Source organism: Protopterus annectens, chromosome 5.part1, assembly GCF_019279795.1.
Source record: "Protopterus annectens isolate FY-2018-M chromosome 5.part1, PAN1.0, whole genome shotgun sequence".
Classification (NCBI taxonomy): domain Eukaryota; kingdom Metazoa; phylum Chordata; order Ceratodontiformes; family Protopteridae; genus Protopterus; species Protopterus annectens.
Window position 1 is genome coordinate 308357757 of NC_056736.1, and position 23562 is coordinate 308381318.

A 23562-nucleotide genomic window follows, 5' to 3' on the forward strand; every position below is an offset into this window, starting at 1 on the left:
TGGCGGGCACACACTGGCCAATAGAGGCTGATACACCCCATCCCACCATTAGCACACAACCCTGGCGTAGGTCACAGTAGGCTGGGTCCTCAACCCACTTATCACCAGCAAGTACTCATGCCCATTTGACCAAACCATGTCGAACCATATTTTACACTGTTGAGTTGCTAGCCCTGCCATGGCAGACAATCTGTGATCTGAGCTGTCTTATCTTGAGGATAATGCACACCACAGTATATGCTCAAAGCATTTGGTCTGTACAACTCTTCCCCCATAGAGGGCACCATGTATAGTGTTGCCCACAGGCTCCATTCTTGGGTGAGTTTGAGGTGTAAACCCTCAGCATATTTTTCAGAGGTGGAAGGAACTCCACAGAGACACAGGGAGAACATGCAAATTCCAAACTGGCTTCAGCTGGAGGTCAGGCTCCAGCCCTTATACTTTGTGCATGGGAGGCAAAGACTTTAACCTTTATGCCAACTGGTCTCCATTTCACTCTGGGTAATAATCACTTTCAGTGCAAATTGTTGCATTTGGGCATTCATTAGCTCCTAAAATATTTGTGAAGGTGTAGGTTGTTGGGTACCAAGCCTTATAGGAGATAAATCTTCTGTTATTCCCATAGTGTACAACTTGTTGCTATTAGCTCTAACCAGGGATTCCTGAGAGGTGAATTATAATAGGTGCTTCCTTGGATCTAGTTCTTGATGATGACCATAGATTAAAACAAATGTGTTATGACCTCTGCTCTGAGGAAGCCCTTTGTTGGAGAACAGATGGACACTCTCCAGTGTTATTTCCTGCCCTCAAAAGATCCCAAGATTTCATGACCTTGACCTTGGTGAGGATGCAGTAAACAAATCCAGACTCAGACCTTACTCTGCTTACTGATTTTGAAGGCTGCCATATGCTGTTCATTATATTATTAGTACTCCTGAGAATGCAGGTGGACTGTGATTGATTCAGAGCCACCCTCATGGATCAAATGTTGTAATGCCTAATGCTGTGGTTATTGGGGTGTAAAATTAATCTAGACTCCCATGCATTGCAAGGAATGTAACTCTTCTTGGAGGGGAGCTCTACATAAGCTAGTTGGAGATAAGGGTGGCTTTTTGTTCTAAATACCTTGAAGAAATAAACACTGATAGTCATTTTCCTCACCCTGCCAAGCTCCCAGTCCATTGTGTAGTACTCAGACAAGAACAGTTGTACAAGTTCATAGACAATCTGCACTGAAGTTCTGTTTGCTTGGCATTAAGCCATAAACTGTCATTACCTTCTTAGTGATTCACATCTACATGTATGTGAATAAGCTTGTGGATGCTCTGATTTCCTCCATCTGCACCAGAGGTGCTTATGCAGAGGCCATGCTAAGTCAGAGTCTTCTAGATGTTTGAAATTCTGAGGATCAGTGTGACGCCCGTTCCCTGGCCCAGCAATCAAGGAGCCTCAATCCTCACCACTAACACCAGAGAGGGCGTCTCATATAGGAGAAAGGATAACAAATACACACAGTAAAGTGTGATTTCTCTTAAGATCACACCTAGATCACAGTCAGTCTGGGGCTAGTTGCTCCCTTGCTCTCCAGGTCCCCAATTAGACTCCCCACTGGCATAGCTATAGGGTCCAGATCCGGGGCTAGTTGCTCCCTTGCTCTCCAGGTGCCCAATTAGACTCCCCACTGGCATAGCTATAGGGTCCAGATATCAGCCTAGCTGGCAAGCTAACCTCCAGTACTGTCTCTGTCCACCCAGTGCTTCATGTCCCTACCCACGTAGCTGACACACACACACACACACACACACACACACACACACACACACACACACACACACACACACACTTTGAGATAAGTATTTATACAACTTCACAGACACTCCTGGGAAAGGCTGACACAGATTCTCCAGCTGTGCCCCTTTACCCAGACTATACGGTAGTAATTACTGCCACCACCAGCTAATAATTATCAGCTACCCAAAGGCCCTTAAAAGGGTGTCCAATTATTGCTGTGCAATATTATTATCCAATAGTAGTGTAACTTAGCAATCAAGGCTTATTGGAAGGGCTTAGTACAGGATCACTTATAAGCATGCAATGTACTCTAGAGCTTAAAATATCTCTACATAAACCAGCCACAGTTAAAAAAGAGTTTACAAATATTTAATAATAAATGCTAGAAACACAAGACAATACTACTACACCACAGTGCCATTCAAGAGTTCAGAGATCACACAGAAACTTAAAACAATACAGTAGGAACGTTCTGATCTGAATACAGAAAACACTTAGTCTAATCTTTTTCTAATTTCCTAGCTATTGCTACAAGAAAAGACACTTCTAAGATAACTTACTTAAGAGCATAGGCAATGCTGAGTTAGATGTCCAAGATCAAAATGTTTACAGTCTCTCTCTCTCAGCAATAGTTTTTAAAATCACTAACAAACATTTCTGCTGGGCCCTCCCAAATTATATAATTCTCATTTAGGTCCCATTGCATCATTTCTTTGACACTTAGCCTGGAGTTCCCAGGGTACATTATTTAGCAAGCTAACACCTGCTCAGGAAGCTACAACAATAAAAGACATTTCACATGTACACTCTAGTAATTATTCCTTAAGTTAAAACAATAGGAAGAATGTGCTCAGCTAGCCTCTTCGGCACCACTATCTAGATCAAAGGACAGATTTGAAATAATTTTAACTTCAAAAGAAATATTTGAAATGCTTGACTTAGTTTTCCTTACAGCAGATGGCAATGTTGCTACAATCTTGAAGTTCAACATTTTACAGTGTTTTCTTTCATTTAAGAAACAAGCCTGTATTTTACATTTATATTTACAAATGCCGGAATTATGTATCAAATTCTATTGGACTAGGCTGGCAGCCGTCACCCTTCTCTACCAGTCTTCACAATCAGTATGTTTAATGCTTAGGAAATTATGGTTCTCTCCTCCTTCTACTTGTGTTAGCAAGGCAAGTGTAAGGTAGTTGTGAGCCCATTCTGTTCCTCATGACATGAAAGTTTATCATGCACACTTCTACCATTCCAACTAATTATGTAACTTATTGCAAAGCTGAGGAAAGTAAGACCAAAAATCAGTCTTATTCCTGCTTTGAGGCCAAGACAGGTGGTGTTTCAAAATCTAAAATCCCTAGCAATACAGGAAACTCCTCTATTTCAAGCCAAGGCTGCCCTCCATGGATGAGATGACAGCGGATTCAACCTCAGCACCTAGCTCTTAATGTGGACTTCCTTTTCCTGTTGTATTTGCAGGTGGGAGTCTTAACAGTGAATGAGGCTGCTAGAAATCCTCCCATTCAGCATGCATATGCTTCTGAGAGGGAACATTTCTCATTCTGGACAGAGTGCTGCTTTGTACCACTCTTGTTAATCAGTCTGCAGATGATATTGCCAAGGCCAAAACATCTGCATGCTTTGGGCCTGACATATACTATGGCCAGATTGCGTATGTCAGGTATTTCTGTGCATCATAATGACCTTTTGGACTTGGCTGTGCACCAACAGTTGCTGATCAAGCAATGCTTTGGAGAAGTACTGCATCTCCACCTTCCTTGTAGGGACCCCTTCTATTCATTAGACTTGAACTTCAGGGATGACAGGCTTGCCATTCTACTTTGTGAGCCTTGTAACTCAGCAGTATTGAAGGCTGTACATTAGAAAACATTTTTCCTGTTGGTCATCATTTCTAGGAGTAAGTTCCTGGAGCTTCAGGCCTTTATGTTTAGGTAACCATATCTGCTTTTTCACCTGCATAGAGCATCCTTCAAGACTAATCTGCATTTTCTTTTGAAGGTGATTTCATAGATTTCCTTGAATCATCCTGTCAGTCTCCTGGTATTCTTTGCTGTAGCATAAACTGGAGAGGAGAGTCCGTGTGGATTCTTCACACACCCTATATGTGCACTCAGCTCTGGTATTACCTGAAACAAATATAGGAGTTTAAGACGTTGAATCATTTATTCATCTCCATTGAAACTGGGAAAGAAGGGTTTACATTTGCTGAAAAGACAGTTTCCAAGTAGATTACCAGTAGTATTATGTTTTGTCATCATGTGGCAAATTACTTGCCAATAAATGCATAGTTAATGCCCACTTTAGTAGCAGAATGTCTGCCTTCAATGCTTACTTGAAGAATGTCTCCATTGCTTACATCTGCCCTTGGTCTTCAGTGCACTGCATCTCTAAGGAATGCTGTATTAACTGTAGCTCAGGAAATTAGACTAGTTTTGGGAAGTCAGAACACCAAAATTCTGCTATCTGAGCTTTTTGCATGTGTAGTCCTCCAGTTCTTTCCACCTTTGTGGTAACTACTTCAAAGTCTCTTCTAGGAAAGTCCTCAGTGTTAGATATAGTGAATACATTAGCGATTGATATGTGAGATAACTCTTCTTGATGGTTCAGGAATTCCTTAATCCACTATTGGATGAGTGGTTATTCTGTCATCTGCTGCTTTTCAAGGTCCCAGTAAGTCAGGCAAATGCATTTGTCTACTAATGTAGCTTTAAATCTGTCATGGTTCTTGATTTGCAGCATGGTGCTGACTAGTGAGTGGCATGGTGGTGAACTGGCACAGTGTGCTTTTTTTTTTTTTTATTTCTCCATATCTTTTGGGTTTCTAATACCATGATGGGAATGGACCCCATTCCTAAGTCAAAGTACGATTAAAGTTCACAAATTAGTATTGTTTCACTCTTTAATGTTAGCCAGTAGTGCTCTTCACAGCACCCGCCACGTGCCCAGTAGTAACTTCTCCTGTAATTCGAACGGTGTTATATGGATTGGTACCATGTCTAAATACGACTATAAATTCTTTTTTATAAGACCAGTTACTCCTACTACTATTGGAACTGTCTGGATATCTTCCTTCCGCATGGACCTCGTTTCTGCCTGCAGATCAAGGTATTTTATGACTTTGTCTCTCTGTATGCAAGACACTGTAATCACTAGGTGTGGCGATTTCAATGATCAATGCTACTGTTGTCTTCTTTTCTTGGACCACTATATCCATTTTTCTAGCATCTATCTTTTGAACTGTTGGAATTGGGTGATCCCATGTGATATAAACTTTATCATTTTCTATGATTTTTTGTGGCTCATGTTTTTCAGTCACTTCGATACCATAATGTTTGCACAATCTCCAGTGTAACAGTCTCGCCACATTATTATGCCTTTCAGTATACAGTCCCTCTGCCATTAGTGCATCACAACCAGCAACAAAGTGTGTGACTGTTTCCAATTCGGTTTTACAAAACCTACATATGTCTGTTTCTCCCACATGTTCAATGGACTTTGTAAACCAGCATGTACGCAGCCCACTATCTTGGGCTGCCAATATTAACCTTTAATTTTTTGATGTGAATTTGCCTCTCCTTAACCATTCCTGCATTCGTTCTTGATCAACATGACGCTCTTCCAGGAGTTTTCTATACTTGCAACAATATTTATGTTTTTTCCACATTTCTTGCCTTCTCATCTGGTCCTTCACCTTATATTCTTTCTTTTGTTTTTATCACATTCAGCTGCTACCTGTTTTTTATCTACTTCTGGTTTGATTTCCATTCCTGCTTGACGTCGATATGATTCTTCTAAATTAAGCCGAGACATCATCTTAGATTTATTCTCCTCATGTTTCAAATCTTTCACTACATTTAGCTCTTGTGAGGTCAGTAGTAGATATGTGTGGAGTCCCACGATTGCAGATCTATACATGTAATCAGTTTCAAGGAGGTCCATCCCTCCTTCAGAAGGGGGAATATATAATCTTGGTATACACTAATTTTTATAAATCATTTGGTGAGCATGAAGCATCCTTCTTGCTTTAATATCCAATCTATCCATCACTTTTTGGGGCCAGTCAGTCACTCCAAAACTATAAGTTAGGACAGGAAGAGCAAATTGATTTATGGCTTGGATCTTGTTCCTAGATGTCAGTGCTGTTTTCAGAATTAATTTAAGTCTTCTAAGTTTTATTCACATTTGTTCATGTTTTATTCATGATCCTTAATCAATTCCCAAGTATTTATATACCCCTCTTGCTCAAGTTCTTTTATATCACATTCTTGTCACAAACTGATGCTTTCTTGGTGCTGCAATTTTCCTTTTTTAATGGTTGCTTTTGCACATTTATCAAGACCAAATGACATTCCAATATCATCTGAAAAAGTTTTTACAACCTGCAGTTGTGCTTTCAGTTCCTCATCTGATGAGCTGTACTGTTTTAAATTGACAAAGAGAAGATGAGAAGTCATTAGACTTTGTTGTTTTCTAGGAGCCAAATTGTAGCCATGGCCTAAGCTGTTAAGTAAACAGCTTTATGGATTAAAGGCAAGGCAGAATAGCAACGGTGACAAAGAGTCACCCTGGAATATCCCCCTTTGAATTTTTATCCCTGGGATAATAAGCTGCCCTTTATATCATGGCTTAATTGCAAAGTGGTCTGCCACTGTTGCATGGTTACTGTAATCTAGTCAATCAGTGTAGGGTATATCTTATACATTTTTAAGCACTCTTTTATCCATGAATGTGGGATACTATCAAATGCTTTTTGTAGTCAATCCATGCCATACTTAGATTCTTCCCCTTGTTACACTTCTTCACTACAACCTTGTTTAACAACAAATGATCCTTTGTTCCATATGACTTTCTTTTATTGCCCTTTTGTTCTACTGGCATAATTGAGTTTTCTTCTTAATGACTATAAACTCTGTCGGCGTCAATTCCCATGTATAGTTTATTCGTCGTTGGAAGACAAGTTATTGGTCTATAATTTTTAGGGTAGCTTGCAGGTTCACTCTTAAGAACATTGTTTTTCCTGTTGTTAACCAGTGCGGTATGTGTTCGGGGTGCGCATATAAATAGTTCTTACTCATGGCTAAATCCTCATGCAAAGAAGTTAATACTTTAAGCCAAAAGTTAGATACTACATCTGGGCCTGGTGTTTTCCAGTTAGAGGCTTTTCTCAACTTTGTTTCAATCTCTCTGGCTGTTATTTCATCCCATTTCATATCCTGGACCTTTAAACTTCTTATTCTTTTACTTCTTCTGCCCATTTAGCATCATTATGTTCCACAAGATCTTCATAGATACTGCTCCAAAATGCATCTACTTCCTCTTTTTTTGGCGGTCTTTCAATTCCTTTTACCTTATTACCCAGTTCTCTATAAAACTTTTTTGGGTCATCAATAAATTGCTTATTTTGTGCTTTTCCCTTATATTTATCTTTGTATCTGAGTTCAGGCGCCTAGGCGGTGCAGCACCCCCCCTGTGAGACAGCTGGATGTGGACACAATGGCGGGTTGGCAGTTTAGCTGCAGTGACAAATGCCTGCAGACAATTCCCTGAAGGAATAGTGGAACCCCCTGCACCCTAACCACAGGTGGCAGACACAAACCCCCACAGTGATACACTCTGCACCCCCCTAGAAGAGACCATGTGCAACCATCATTGGAACATGTGGCTGGCATAGGATGCCAAGTGGGCATGAAAGTGATAACGTGAAACCTGTGTGCTGTGGGCAAAGCCTTTATTAACACAATATGTAAAGTGATGTGTGTAGTGCTTGGTGTGTACTAAACCCAGATATAATCACAACTTTTAGAAATGTGCCACAGCACGGAGGAAATCCTGTACATCATTGCAGTCACACTTATTTTGCATGATGTGCTTTAGGCGACACTCCCTTACAACAATAGCCTTCCTAAGTGGTGTCACAGGCATCCCCCTCAAAAGAGACCCCCGTCGGGTAACTGTCAAGTTCTGTTCCTGTTGCAGAACAGACAGAAGGTCGGACAGCTGCACTGTAGGGTGTCCCAGTAACACCGTCAGCCGATGATGCCATGCCTCCACCTGGTTATTAGTCCATGGGAAGTCCATGTCAGAGACATCACACACATTCCAAAACCTCAAAGGGTAGGACGATGGCAGTCGATGCTGTGCTGAGCTGCGGGATGCATACTTCCATGGTCGGCCTCGCACATAATGATGGTCCAGAAATACGCCAATAAGCTGAGCACAGTATGGTAAAGTAGCCACAATGTCCAGGAATGCAGGGACAATGTAGCTTTTATAACAGCTATTTTTCCTAGTATCTTCCAGCGGTAGGAATGCCATCGCAATCAGCTTGCGGATTGTAATTGAGAAAGCAGTGTCCATACCACAGAGGGCCACAAGGTGGTGATGCTGGATCTGGCACCAAATGATCTGTGCAAAATGGAATAGGCACCCCTTCAGAATACTCTTTGGGAATGCCTTACGGCTGGCACGGATCGCCGCCTTCTCGAAATCAGTCATAATAATCTGTGGAGCCAAGGTGCATCCATGTTCTGCGGCCATACCTTTCAGTATCTCCCACATATTGTTGTATGCAGACTCTGACTTCCATGTCATGAGACAGTACACCAGGGGGACGATCCTTGCTGTGGTGGGGTTGCCAATACATCCATGTAATGTATACAGTTGACGACATATATCCGCCCGTGTGTGGAAGTTGCCATCCCCAAGAATGATGTCAGACATGCACAGATCAATCAGATTCTGCGATGTAGTAAGTAGAACCATGGAATCAGTCCCATCCATATCAGACTTTCTATGGAGGATAATGCCGCCACTACGGAGTGGATACTGGCTGACATCAATATCCGCAAGTGTTACTGGAGGTGTGGTCATGGATGCCTGTGTCCTCTGCCATACCCTGGTTATGCTACGCCACAGGGTGGCATGGCAAGGCATCTCCTGTAGTACATTGTCATCCGCTGTGCCTAGGACTTGGCAGGTCATTGCCGGTTACCACCCTCTGCTGCAGTTCTGCTCGCAGTGTAGCCACTTTGGCTGTTGTTGCATATGGGCCGTGCTGATGTGGCAGTGATTTCAGCAGTTCTTCCCCCTCATCCTGGCGAACAGTGATGGCACGACCTCTGCAGGCCTTTACTCTCTGCTCGATACATGCCCAGTACCTTTTAGGTGGTGTTTCATGCTCCAAATGTTAGAGGTATCCCTCCACTACCAGCATTGGCTTGCCCCGTTGGCTGGGCACTGTGCTGTATCTGTTGCCAAGCTGCCCAGGGCAATACAGGTACATTGATTCCATCATGGTAACGCCACTTGTTGATGGCCTCTCGGTATCCATCACAACCAGTGTAGCTGGGAACAGGATGTAGACACAACCCTGGCACAAGTCACTATCAGACGTTGGGTTGTTTGCTGTACACTCCCTTGTGTTGTACCCTCTGAAGTAGCGCTGTCTGCCACAGTGGCCCTGTGCAGCTGAGTGCACTCCACCATGCTCTGACTGCCTGGTCTGCTCGGGTTTCACTTTGTGCAGTTCACACAGCCATGGGGTTGACAAGTGCTTGTAGTCTGGTAGGCGTCTACACAGCTTGCTTGCAACAACAGGTTCTATGTGTACTACACAGGTCCCCTTTAACTCCCAGCTGTTGCTGTTGGCCAATCAGGGTGTGGAGCCCAGTCTCAGTTTCAGTGGCAGAGGTTACCTAGGGAGGTTTCCCTGTGTTGCACCCTTGTCTGCCTACATGGGCCTGCATACTTGTGTACCCCAGCTGCAGCGACCAATGGATGGGTTTGGCGGCCCCCGCAATGCACACTTGCTGCTGTGGACTGGAAGGTAGGTTGCTACCACTGCATGACAGTGTTCCCTACTACAGTGTTTTCCTGCTGTTGTGTTGGTAGTCTGTGCTTGCCTGGGTTACCATGTTCCCATCTGCCACTGCACTAAGGGGGCTGTGGCAGGACAGTTACTATCTGTTGCAGGCATGCCGCTCCACCACTTTGGGTTAGACATGTGTTGGAACCATTCCCAACAGTGGTATTCACATGGACACTGTGTCCATCATGCAGTGATATGCTTGGTTGGTACTTTCTGAGGGGTAAGAAGTCTGAAACTCATCTGTCTGTTCCACTACAGTGACAGACAGCCACATGTATGTGGAATTTGGGCTACCCATATTCTGCACAGCTCAGACCTGTCTGTGCTGTTATATACCATTAAGGGGGTATTGGCAGGGATGCTTGTGGTGTTCTTGCTGTTTGGGAAATGTGCATGTACATACGCTCTGCTACAGCTACATTGGGTTTTACTGTCTTCTTCCCCGGGAATATTTACTGTGCGGGTTTGTGTGGACTTGTGGGGCACTACAGGTATGCTGCAGTCGGTCTTGTGTTTGTGTATGTATTAGACTTGTTCTGCTGTGTTGCGCGATAGTTTCCACTGTCGGGTGGCAGCCCGTGTACTAGCTTTAGGGGGTCACCTCCGTTTGTCAGTTTTCACACTGACGTGGATTCCCACGGCATTTCTCCCTTTCGGCCGCACCACTCAACAGTCTAGCGGTGCTGCGGCCTTCTATTTTCGGCGTTGTAGCTCGCGGGCATTCGTCTCGCGATCTACACACTGGAACCCTTCGTATCTTCTAAGTCTTTCCGCCTGTTTTGAAATTTTTAGTTCATAATAGATCCTGGTCTGTCCCAATACTGCACATTGCTTTTATAACAGCTATCTTTCCTAGTATTTTTGTTGATCTATTCCCTCTTTTATGATCTTCTAACAATGACACTTCTTGTCTTAGCTGCTTTATAGTTTTCTGTATTCAGTATTTCCATGATGGTATTCGCTTTCTCTCCTTCTTTTTCCTCTCTACCCTGTGTTCCTGTAGTAGAACTTTATCAGTTATTAATTTATCAGCACAGTAATATATTCTGTTTACTTCTCTTATATCACATGGATTTCTATGGACAGTCCTAATTACTGTGTTCATTTGTTTTATCAAGCCTCTGACTTTTGGGGTTTTATTAACCTTCTGCAGTCTGTTTCTCTCACTGATCTTGATATATCTGTCTTCGTCTATTAAATCAAGCAACTCTTCTCTTAACTCATTTTCTTCCATACTGAGGGCACATCCCTAGTTTTCCGTTTCCTGCGGGCATTCTATAGAAAATTCTATAGCATCTTCCTGTGGCACATTCTCTTCAATTTCATCTTGTGCCATCCGTTGCTCTGTCATATGGGTACTCACTGGCCTGTCACTCCTCAGCACTGACTGCATCAGAGTTTCCTGTTTTTTTTTTTCCTTGCTGTCTAGCTTCAAATGAACGTTTATACTGGTTTCCTGTGGAAGGCTCCAAAACTACATCTTTTCCAGTAAGTTTTGTCCGTAGCAAAGACACCTCATTCATTGAAAATACGCAGCCCCCCCCAATTTTACCACATCACCCATTCCCTTACTTTTATATTTTGTTCAAGGTTATTTATGTTTCCTTTAAACATCCATTTGGACAAACCAACATTTCCTTCATCCATATTTTGTTCTTAGCAACCACAGCTATGTCATCTGTTTATGTCAAAAGTATTGGAATCACCGTCTCCTTTTGCATCACACGTCTAGCATATTTCTGTTTATAAGCTATTAAACTCACTATAGCATTCATTACCAGTACAAACACTATTCCACTCATGTTCATGCATATTTTTTTTACTCATCCACCCATTCACTATTACTGTCACTCTGTTATTTTTGATATGCTGACACACACACACCTAATTCTTTTATCTTTTCCTAACTTCCATACTTCTCCATAACATGTTATAAAGCATCATGTCCTACTGCATCAAATGCCTTGTTAATATCACCTACATCCTCCCTTTTACTTACAATATCATCTACAATTTCTCTCTCAACCAGCAACAGTTCTCAACATCCCTTCCCTTTTATATCATATATATGTTCTTCCATAATATCCCTCTTTCTTCTTTCTATTCTCCTCTGTATTCTCATAAAAATAAATAATCTGTGTTGTTTAGTGTGATGGGTCTTCTGTTTTTTATTCCATTTGTCTTATCTTTCTTACATATAAATTGTAATATCTCACTACATAACTCTTCATAAGCAAACCCTTCCTCCAACCATTCATTCAATACATTTACAAAATATCCTCTTTGTTAATCCAGCATTTCTTGTACATTCAGTACCCTATGTTATGTGGGCCTGATATTGAATCATTTACTTTTCAAAATTTTCTTTAACTTGTTCTGGATTGTATTTATTTATTTGTTTTACTTTTCATTCTGTCTTATTCGCCTTATTTCTTACTCTTATACAATTTTTCCATGTGCTGTACTACAGTACTTATACTTTGCTCTTGTGCCCCTTTTACCTCTCCTTTTGCATTTTTCATTTCCATCATTATATTAATATTTCCCTTTACTAGTTTCCCAAAAATACCTCCTTCTTTTACCCTTATAAATAATATGTCTGCCTAAACAGTAATGCCTTATTTTTTTTTCAGTTTATTTTATATTTCTTTTTCCGTATCATAATACTCTCTTGTATTATTCTGTAAATCTCGTAATACATTTTTGTACATTTGTACATACTTCTTTCTTTATTTCATAATCTTGCCATTGGAAAAAAAACACTTTTTAAACTTTTTTACATTCACTCTACCATTCAGACCAGTTTTTATAGAAGTCTTTCATGGTTATATGATCCTTCCGTAACTGCTATACTTCCCACTCTCATCTCATAATCTCTCATTTATTCTTTTTATTCCCTTTCCTATATTAATATATTCCCTTTCTTCCATCACTTCCATCCATACTGCTAAATAGACAGAAAAACTTGTCACAATGGTATGACCATGTTCTTCCCTCAAACCTTCCGATAATATAAAATAATCAATTTCAGACCCAAGAGTCCCCTTCTATAAATCCATTGAATTTGTTCCACACAATAAATTTGCATTTTATCACTTTCTGTATTTTTACATCTTTCCCTTTCTTTTTACATTCTTCCCTTAAATCACAATTAAAGACCCTTGTAATTATAATTTTCATGTTAACTACCACATAGTCTAATATTTGATTAAACAGGTTCTTTCCTTCCTTACTAGTTATATATGCATATAATGCCACAATTCTATAAACATGTTCTCTCCACCTCACATCCACAACATTTAATCTTTCCATCCTTACCATTGTTACATTTAGTACAGTTCACTGTTTTTTATACAACACAGCCATTCCAGAACAGTGTTCATGTCCTAAGTCCCATGTTATATTACCAGCCCACAATTTTTGTTTGTAGTTTTTCTTCACTTCTCAGGAATCTTACATCCTCTAACTTTTTTTAAACATTTAAGTTACTACTATAAAACAAATAATTGCTCCACTGATAAATGTTCTTCTTAGTGCTACACAGTTTCTGAAATTTCATCACGAGTCTATGAATTTTGAATGTTAAGTCACAAAAAGTCTCCTTCCTAATATGTATAAAAGACCACATTTCCTGAGATTTAAAACTAGAACAGTTACCAAACTGTCCCTTACATAATATCTGTATACTACAATGTTACTTTTTGTTCTTATTCTCACAGCTGGTCTTCTCTTCTTTTTTAAAAACAGTTTTACTTACAGTTTGCTGTCGTTCTCGCTTTTTTGCCTGTTGTCAGTGCTGCCTAAGTTTTAATTACTGCATTATCTGCTGCCACAAAACCAGACACCTTCTCAGTTTGTTGCTGCTGTTCACTTTTACATTGTCATTGCTGCATAAGTTTATCTGCTGCTGTCTCTGCTGCCACATCACCTGGTTCCTTTTCCACATAACTTTTTCAGAAGTGCTGAGGATGGTAATCTGGCATCTCACCCCATGAAAAGAGCTATGTCAACTGGATCATCCTGCTTATTTTTAACAGAACTTCCATCTGCAAGCCCTCCTCATGCTAGTTCTTTGTCTGCCCCACTTTAAAGGACTTGCTTAATCCCTTCTCCATTGAGACAGCTAAATGCTTCTCATTTGTAACATCCACCAAACATGAATCTTTATTTACATTCTGTAGCTCCATACTGAGCAAATTTTCTCCAAATTCTCTCTTTTCCATCTCCAAACTCTCCCTAGCTTTTCTGCTCGTCTCCATGCTGCAGCTTCCTTTCCGTGCTACTGTAGGAGCCCTCCAGTGCCATCTAGCAACTCCAAAGAGTAGGGGTCCTTTACTAAATACATGATCTACAATAATTACATTATTTACATACTGTACACTGTTTACAGTTCTTACAGTCATTATTTTTGTCATTTACATGGCTTTATGTAGTTGTCCATTTTTCTTCATATGTAATCATTTTATGACCCCCTACCCCTTTTCCCATAACCAAAATCTTCTTTTCAGCATTTCTGCCAATATCTATTTCTCATTAAACCTAATCTCATTCAAACTTTCATTCCATATTTTCCATATAATAAAAAAATCCTTCTATCAATTTTCTTTACTTCATCACTTCTTTTGTCTTTATAATGTTCATTTTCCAACATGTGCATATTCGTATATTCCATTTTTGTAATTCCTTCCAAAATATTATCTTCACATGTCTTTTCCCATAGTTTCTTCGCCTTTTTACATTTAAAACATGTTCTGCTGTTTCAGCTTCTCTACAATGATTACATATTATTTATTCTATTATTTTGTATGGCATATTTGCTTTTACTGGCATTTTTTATTGATAATCTCCATAAAGAATCTGTACATTCTACATATTTTCTACACCAGTCTATTGTAACTGTAATGCTTTGATTTTTTCTTCCTCATTTTTCCCATGGATAAATACAAAAATAATTAATGTGAAGTTGTTCAATCTCGCCGTTCATTCGTACACATGGGTCCGGAGCCAATCCATTGGCTCCAAGTCGGCCGCTTTCACAAGCTCACGGTTTTAGAGTAGCTCGAGGCCAAGTCCCTATCCCATGATGCTCTCTGTCTCACCCCAGATCTAGTTTGCCGCTGCAACAGATTGGAGGTAGAGAGAGCTCGGGCCAGTATTTCTTGTATTTCTTAAAAGCTAGATAGTTACTTCCTTGCTATCTTCTCTTAAATAATGTGTTTTGGCTAGTTAGCCTTAGTTTTGCTATATTTGATGAAAATTTTCGTCTTTAAAGAGCGGCTGCTCTTAGGCATGCTTTGCCGTGTATTTGTTGGTTGTTAAAACCTTATATTCCCAATCCTGTTATAACCTTTTTGAAAACAGAGACTTTAGAAAGTTAGTCTTTTTTTAGTTAGCACTTGATATGTATATATATATATATATATATATATATATATATATATATATATATATATATATATATATATATTTCTATATATTAGTACTGTAGATTTTCTGCTATAGAATTTGTTGTGTTATTAGCTAGTCTAATATTAGATTAGACTCCCTTTTCTGTGTGGTTTACATATATATATATATATATATATATATATATATATATATATATATATATATATAAACTATATCTATATAGATTTACTCTTCTGACTGGTGAGACATATATTTTTTGTAGTTGATATGGCTGATCAGAAGGAAAAACAAAAGTCCGGATTTAAAAAATGCCCTAAGTGCGGGCAGAAAATGCACATAACTGATTTGCATGTCAGTTGTGTTTACTGTTTGGGGGCAGTCCATCTCCAGGAGGATTGCTCCATTTGTCACTCTTTTAGCAGCAGGGTGTTACTGGAGCGCACGAAAAAACTGGTGGACGGGTTTGCTGAAACCAGATTTCCAGGAGTCTTTAGACAAGGCTGACCAGGCTTCCAAGTCATCGAAGGGTTCGAAGTCCTCTAAAGCTTTGTCAGAGCCTAAGTCGTCGGCTCCAAGCCTTGCTATTAAGGTGCGGTTGCCGGTTCCACAGTCTTCAGAGTCGTGCACCAAGCCGGTGTTTCGGAGCTGGTCCCTGGTATTGGAACCGGTCTCCAAAACCTTGAGCTCACCCATCTTGCAGTCGGTTGCCTCTTCGATACCTTCGACTCGTTCTTCGAGAACCCTCTCCGATGTGAATGTGGACTGAGTGGTGCAGAGGCTTCTCGGGAACCCGGCACTAGACAGATTATTGGCTTCGACCCAACCAGTTTTGGAGCCGAAGACCATTTTACCTGCTGTGTCTACTCCTCCTCTGAGCCAAGCGTCGAGACCCAGAGCCTCAGGTAGCCCCATTGGGGTGACCCATGTTCTACTGAGACCTCACCGGAAGCCCCCACTGATGAGGTTCCCAGGAAGAAGCTTTGCAAGAGGAGGAATTTGGACTCCCCGCAAGAGTCTATTACATCAGACACTGATTTAGAGGAGTCAGAAGGGTCCCCATGGTCCTCCTTGGAGGATATCTCCTTTTCTGATATCTTTGAAGTCCTTAAGCAGAGGGTTGACTGGCAGTCCTTTAGCCCCTCTGATGATGAGTTGGTGCTCCTGAAGGCCTTTGGGTCTCAACCCTCCACCTCCTGGGTGACTTTGCCCTTCAATGAACTAATGGAGTTGGTTGCTCGAAGGGCGTGGAAGTCTTCAATACTATGGAACCTGTCCCTTGGAGGCCCAACAGATTTATTACGTCACCCCAAGACAAACTGTTCCTTACCAAGGGAGTGCTGGTTGACGCCATGGTGGTGGCAACGGCTACCAAGAAAGAGATGTCTGAAACCTCTTCTGTCCATCCTCCTAATAGAGATTCCAGGACTATGGACAGGTATGGGAAATGCATCTTCAGTTCTGCATCTTTTGCTGTGTGATCGCTCAACTACTTGACACATTTTACCCATCTTCAAAGAGATCTCCTAAAAGAGCTTGGAGACACTCTGCAGGATAGTACAAATGGAGGTGTCTCTGATAAGGTGACAACCCAGCTTAATACCCTTAATTCCATAGTTAACTAGTCCATGCAGCTCATTTCTTATGCAGCCGATGGTTTGAGTCGGGCAGCGGGTTCAGGAATAGCTCTTCTGAGACATTTCTGGATGTGCTTATGCTCCTTTGCGGAAGCTTTCAAGTCTTCCTTCGTTAATACCCCATTTTATGGCTCTCACAAGGTGTGAGCAAGATGGAAAGACTCTATCTGCCGTAGAAGTCCATTTTTCCACCTCTACTAGACCATACCCCAAAGAGCAAAAGGGAGGAAAAAATGTGGTTCTGGAAGTCCCAAGGAGCTTTTCAGAACACACGTAGTGAACCCCCCTCCAGGGGCAGAGGAGGGGCTAATAATGGAAGACACTGCCCAGGAGGCAGAGGGGGTCCGCAAAATCAGGGCGACAGGGATTAGTTCTTTAGTACGCCCTACCAGTGCTTCTGAAAGGAGGCCCGGCTGTCCTACTCTGGGGGCAGTCAGGGGCCGCTTGTCTTTGTATCCAGATGCCTGGCTAGAAATTACAAAAGCTTAGTGGGTACAAAGAATTGTTACCAGAGGTTTTGTCATTCCATTCTCAGAACCCCCACCCATACGAAAAAAAATCTCAGACGTTCCACCCACTCTCAGGGATCAAGCGGCCATAGAAATTCAAAGGCTGCAGGAAAAGAGAGTCATCCAGCCAGTCCCAGCAGACCAAATAGGATCCAGAACCTACTCCAGGTTCTTTTTAGTTCCAAAGAAAACAGGGGACTGGAGGCCCATCTTGGACATCAGCAGACTCAATGCCTTTGTAACGAAGGAGAAGTTCTGGGTGGCCACGCTTCAAGTCGATTCTTCCTTTCCTGGGAACGGGCAATTGGATGTGCTCTATAGATCTAAAGGATGCATACTATCATATCAGAATGGCCAGACCATCCAGAGATCACTTGCGTTTCCAGCTGGGAGACAGTCACTATCAGTTTCAAACACTGCCATTTGGTCTCACAGCCCCCAGAGTGTTTACCAAATGCATGGCAATGGTTACGACTCACCTGAGGCATCTAGGTTTCCCAGTGTTTCCATATCTGGATGACTGGCTCCTTACCACCACCTCCAGGCATCAACTACTTCTATCCAGGGATCACACACTCAATCTGTGCTCTCAGTTAGGAATAACTGTAAATTTCGACAAGTCTACATTGTCACCATCGCAGCATATCTCGTTTATCGGAGCAGCCTTAGACACCACCACCGCCATGGTAAAATTGCCACTGGACAGAATAGTCACTCTTGGAAAACAGGTATCCGACATCCTGACGAGAAAAAAAGTACGAGCCTCTCAAGTGTTGAAACTACTAGGTACCATGGCAGCAACGCTCATAGCAGTTCCTCTGGGACATATGCACATGAGAATACTTCAGTGGTTGCTCTTCACCCAGTGGTCTTACCAATAACTTCTGATGTCATTCTTGATAATGATTACAGATTCGTGCAGAAAGGATCTTCTTTGGTGGTTGACCAGCCATTAGGTAACAGTAGGTCGCCCATTTGTTCTTCCCCAGTCATCAGCCACGGTGACCACGGACGCTTCTCTGATAGGGTGGGGGGGCTTTTTCAGGGAAGAACAACCCAAGGCACCTGGTCAGAGACAGAGTCACAGTTGCACATCAGTGTCCTGGAGTTGAGAGCGGTGCTTTTGGTGTTGCAGTAGTTCCAGGACTCTCTACCTCTGGGGACAATTGCGATTCAGACTGACAACATGTCTGTGGTCTGGTATATCAACAAACAAGGGGGAACCAAGTCTTACCCCTTTTGTCGAGAGGCCCTGAGAATTTGGCAGTGGACTATGTCCACCGGTTGGTTTCTGATAGCAATGCATATCCCAGGTAAATCCAACGTGATCGCGGACAAACTGAGCAGAGCCGTTCTGATATCGCACGAGTGTTCCCTCAAAGAAGAGGTTGCGGAGATGATTTTCCACAGATGGGGCCAGCCTTGCTGCGACCTGTTTGCACCCCACTATGAATGCCAAATGCAGAAGCTACTTTGCCCTGCATCCCCCACCAGGGGACAGCCAAGGGATTCGCTCATACATGATTGGCCCCCGGGACTCCTATATGCCTTTCTGCCATTTCCCCGAATTCTTGCAGAAAGGCAAACCCCTGAGGAGGACTGTAATTTTAATAGCCCCGTTTTTACCTCAACAGTTTTGGTTTCCCTTCCTTTGACTCTACCAACTGGAGAAACCTTGGATTCTGGACCCAGTTCCAGATCTACTGACACATTCATCAGGGGCCCTTCATCCTTCTCTTCATTCCCTCAGATTGACAGCTTGGCTGCTCCAATTCTCAACTTAGCCAGGTCACACGATTTCTCCTCGGAGGTATATCATATTCTTGTATCTTTTCATAAAGCTTCCACCAGAAAGTTGTACACCAACAAATGGAAGCAATTTGCTTTTTGGGCTTCCCAAAATAATATTGACCCTTGCGTCGCCCCAATTGCTAGCATTTTGGAATTCTTGACTAAGCTTTTTCATGAAGGTACTGCAGCTGCCACTATAAGAGTTCAATTGGCTGCAATTTCGAATTTTCACCTCGGATCTGAAGGTTTTAACCTAATGTCTCATAGACTATGTAGGGCCTTCTTAAAGGGTACCATTCATCTTAGACCGCCTGTTAGACAACCTTTTACTCCTTGGAATCTGAATTTTGTGTTTGTCATGGATTATTATTCCTCCCTTTGAGCCTGCATCTTCCTGCCATTTAAAGTTTCTCTCTTGGAAAACAGTCTTCTTGATAGCCATTACCTCAGCATGTAGAGTGTTCGAACTTTAGGCCCTATCTATCAAACCCCCATATTAGGTGTTTCATCCCAACAGAGTGTCACTGAGGACTGACCCTTCCTTCCTTCCAAAGGTGTGTTTCGAGAATAACCTGAATCAAACTGTTGAACTCCCAACTTTTTTCAGTAACCATTCTGTTGCATAAGCTTGATGTTCACAGGCAATTAAGATTCCATTTGGACAGAACAAAAGAATTTAGAAAATCAGAACAACTCTTTGTTTCTCATGCTGACACTAAGAAAGGGCTACCAGTATCCAAAGTTACTCTTTCCAAATGGTTAACTGATTGCATAAAATTTATATATTCCTCAGTGAATCGACCATTAGAATATAGCGTGAAAGCACATTCCACTAGGGCTGTTTCTACTTCGTCAGCTTATGCGGTTAGGCTGCCTTTGGTCACTATATGTGCAGCTGCCACTTGGTCTAAGCCGCATACCTTCATCACGCATTACAAAGTAGATAGGGCCCCCAGGGACAGGGCTTCCTTTGGTTCTACTGTGCTCAGGAATATACTCCCGTGTGCCACCCAGGGTTAGGGTGCTTGTGACGCTACCCATGTGTAAGAATGAACGGCAAGATTGAACAACTTCACACAAAGAAGTTATGTACTTACCATAACGTTCCATGTGAGTTGTTCATCTCGCCCTCATTCTTACATTCCCACCCGCCTTTCCCCTCCAGGTTTCTCGAAGAACGAGTAAGACTTGCGGCCTGGTTGGTCTTGTTCTAGGATTTCCTACTCCCGCTGGAGTGCCTTTCAGGTGTTGTTATGTTTTACATGCTGGGATCAGCAAACTAGATCTGACGTGAGATAGAGAGCATCATGGGATAGGGACTTGGCCTTGAGCTACTCTAAAACCTTCAGCTTGTGAAAGCGCCGACTCGCAGCCGATGGATCGGCTCCAGACCCATGTGTGATAATGAAGGCGAGATGAACAACTCACATGGAACATTATGGTAAGTACATAACTTCTTTTTTTTATATTTAAGTACTATAATTTCCTATTTTCTTCTGTATCTCTTATCTTTACTTGCCACAGTATTATTTTGTCTTGATACTGTTTCATTTCCCCATTCATGACTTCTTTCACTGTCTCTCACAGATATACTCAACATACACCATATTTTTCTTTCATTAATGGTCCATTTTTTATCTATCTGAACACTTTATATAAATGTAATGATGCTGTATGAACCACTGGGTTTATTAAGCACAACCCTCCTCCTCCTTTAGCATATAAACATTCCTCTTTTTACTGAATTCAGTCTTGATCCCAATATAAATAAAAACACAATAGTCATTACTTCTTTTTCATACTTTCTTGGAATCATAAACACATTTCTTAAATATGCAGTTTTTCCCAGTAACACAGAGTTTACTAAATACACCTTCTTTCTGTATGGCAATTTATACGTCTTCCAAAATGAACTACTTCTTAATGTGGTTATTGTATCTTCCCATTTTTTTTACCATTTCATTACCAGGTAATAAACCTAATAATTGTATTTCCTTCCTGTTAAACTGAATATTTCCTACTTTAACTTCTCCTAATCCTTTACTTTTATCAATATTTATACTCATACCTATGGCTTCAAGGTACTCATTTAGATACTTAATAGTCTCCTTCATCAATTATTTATTCTTTGTGACTACTAGTATATCATCTGTGTATGAAAACATTATTGGTACTTTAATTCCTTCTATCATCTTGTATCCTGCTACTTTTATTCAGTATTCATTTTACTAACAACTGCATTCATAACTAATGCAAATAAAATACTACTCTGTCTGCCAATTTTTATATCTATTTCTTGACTTAGCCACCCATTCACTAACACATTTAGTTTATTCTTTTCATATAGTGTGTAAAATATCTTTTATATTCTCTCACGTATTGTATTCTTTCCTTTTATCCCATAAAATTGCATATTGTATCTTGCTGAGTGCTTCATTTAAATCACCTGCTATTATTTTCATTTCTGTTTGTCATCCACAGTTGTCTTACTACCATTAATAATTTGTGACTTCCTTTTCCCTTTCTACCAAATATTGTCTTCTAATATTTTATTTATCTTCCAGTCATTTTTGTTTTATGTTCATGAATATCTTATAATCAGTATTATTAAGGACTTTTGGTCTCCAATTTCATATATCTGCCTTTTCTCTTTTTTCCCATATGAATTCCATTATAACGTGTATTTTCTTTTGCCCAAAACCTTCATCAAATCATTCACTTCCACAAAATATTACTTTTGCCAGTCTGACATATTTTATACATATGTTATTCTATCCTGTCTTCCCTTATCACCAGTTCTACACTCACTAACCTTAACATATTATTCAGTTCTTCCGTAATAATTTATTTTTTAACTGTTTATTGTCTTGTTCTGTTAGTGTTTTTTTACTTTACACTTTTGTTTCTTTTTTATCTTACTCTCTTTAAAAGCCGTTCCTAAATATTTTTTCTATATTTCATTATTTCCTGCTGTGTTGTGACAGTTTGTCCTTTCTCATTTCTTACTTCTGTTATTGTCCTTTTATTTTGTTTTACTATCCTACTCAAATATGGTGCTGCTTTTTTCTTTTCTCCCTGTAAAAATACCTATGTTTAAACAAATGTTTTTAATCTTCTCTTGATTCATCTCTTATATTTTTTCTCTTTTAAAATATTATTTCTTTTTCCTTACTAAACTTGCAAATGCATTATTACTTGCTTCCTTATATTTATTTCATTTTATGCCTTGCCATTCCAGATGCCATTTTTTGTATTTATCTTTCAAACTTATCCACCATAGTGTCCAATTTTTTTATAAAAGACTCTCATTCTCACATGATCTTTCCACAGGTGCCTGATCAGATCTACCCCTTCCTCATCTAACTCTTCCTTATTTACGCTCTTAATTCCTTTACCTATTGGTATATGTATCTCTAGCCATATGGCCAAATGAGCTGAAAATCCTGCACATTTTGTCTCTTCTTGCATTGTCTTTAAACTTTCAGAAATTGTAAAATAATCTGTCTCGGTTATCAGATTACTTCTTCTGTATGTCCACTGTTTGCTATCCCAAATACATAATTTTCCACTTCTAATCACTTTAAACATTGTTTTCACGTCTGCCCCTTTTGCTTTTTCTTAAATCACAATTGAAATCACCCACTAATATTAAATCTGTATTCACACTTGCGTAATTAAAAATCTTGTTAAACATACCCTCTCTTTCATTAATTGTCGCATATGCATAAACTGCTGTAATTCTATAAACACGTCCTATTAATCACAAATTTATTGTGGTTACTCTAGTCATTATTACCAACATAATATCCAAATTTTTATTGAATTTTTACACACATTCCTTTACCTGAACATGTTTCTTGTCCTATATTCCAAATGATCTCACCATCCCCCATATTTTTTCTGTTTGTCATCTCTCCTCTTCTGTTAATACTCTTGTATCCTATAGAATAATCACATCCATGTCCAGCGTTGCACATAATTCTAATATAACTATTCTTCGAGTTACGTTCTTTATACATAACACATTTATTGCTGACACTCTCAAGACTTCAGTTATGTATTTTCTCATTTTTTTTGCTTTAATTCCTTTCTTCTTATCATTTACCTTTTATACCTAAGCCTATGAATGATTTTCATTTCCTATATTCTACACTTTTTCCAGTGGTATTTTTTCCCATTTTACTGATCTCCAATTCACCTCTTCTTCTTCACTTATTTCTGACATTCCATCATTCCCTTTTTTTTTTCTTTTACCCCTTCTCTTTCATCTGTCTCAATATTCTCTATCATTATCTGTTGATTTTGGACTTTTCCTGTACTTGTTCTGTCTCTTGTTTAATTTCTACTTCTTTAATTACTCCCTTCTTATTTCTATTATAATCCATCCATAAATGCCCCTTTTTCAGACTTAAAACATTCAGTTCACATTTTTCTGCATCATGAACTACTTTGCCACAAATAAAACATTTCCTTTGTATCACAATTATTGATTAAATGGTCATTTTCCCACAGAAAAAGGCAGTTTTTTGTTGCCCCT

General features: G+C 40.4%; 1 protein-coding gene across 2 annotated transcripts in view; it reads left to right on the forward strand.

Annotated features, from left to right (window-relative positions):
• The window catches only part of UGGT2 (UDP-glucose glycoprotein glucosyltransferase 2), a 4352373-nt gene that overhangs the window by 2934368 nt on the left and 1394443 nt on the right, over window positions 1–23562 (forward strand). The gene's annotated exons all lie outside the window — the stretch shown is intronic.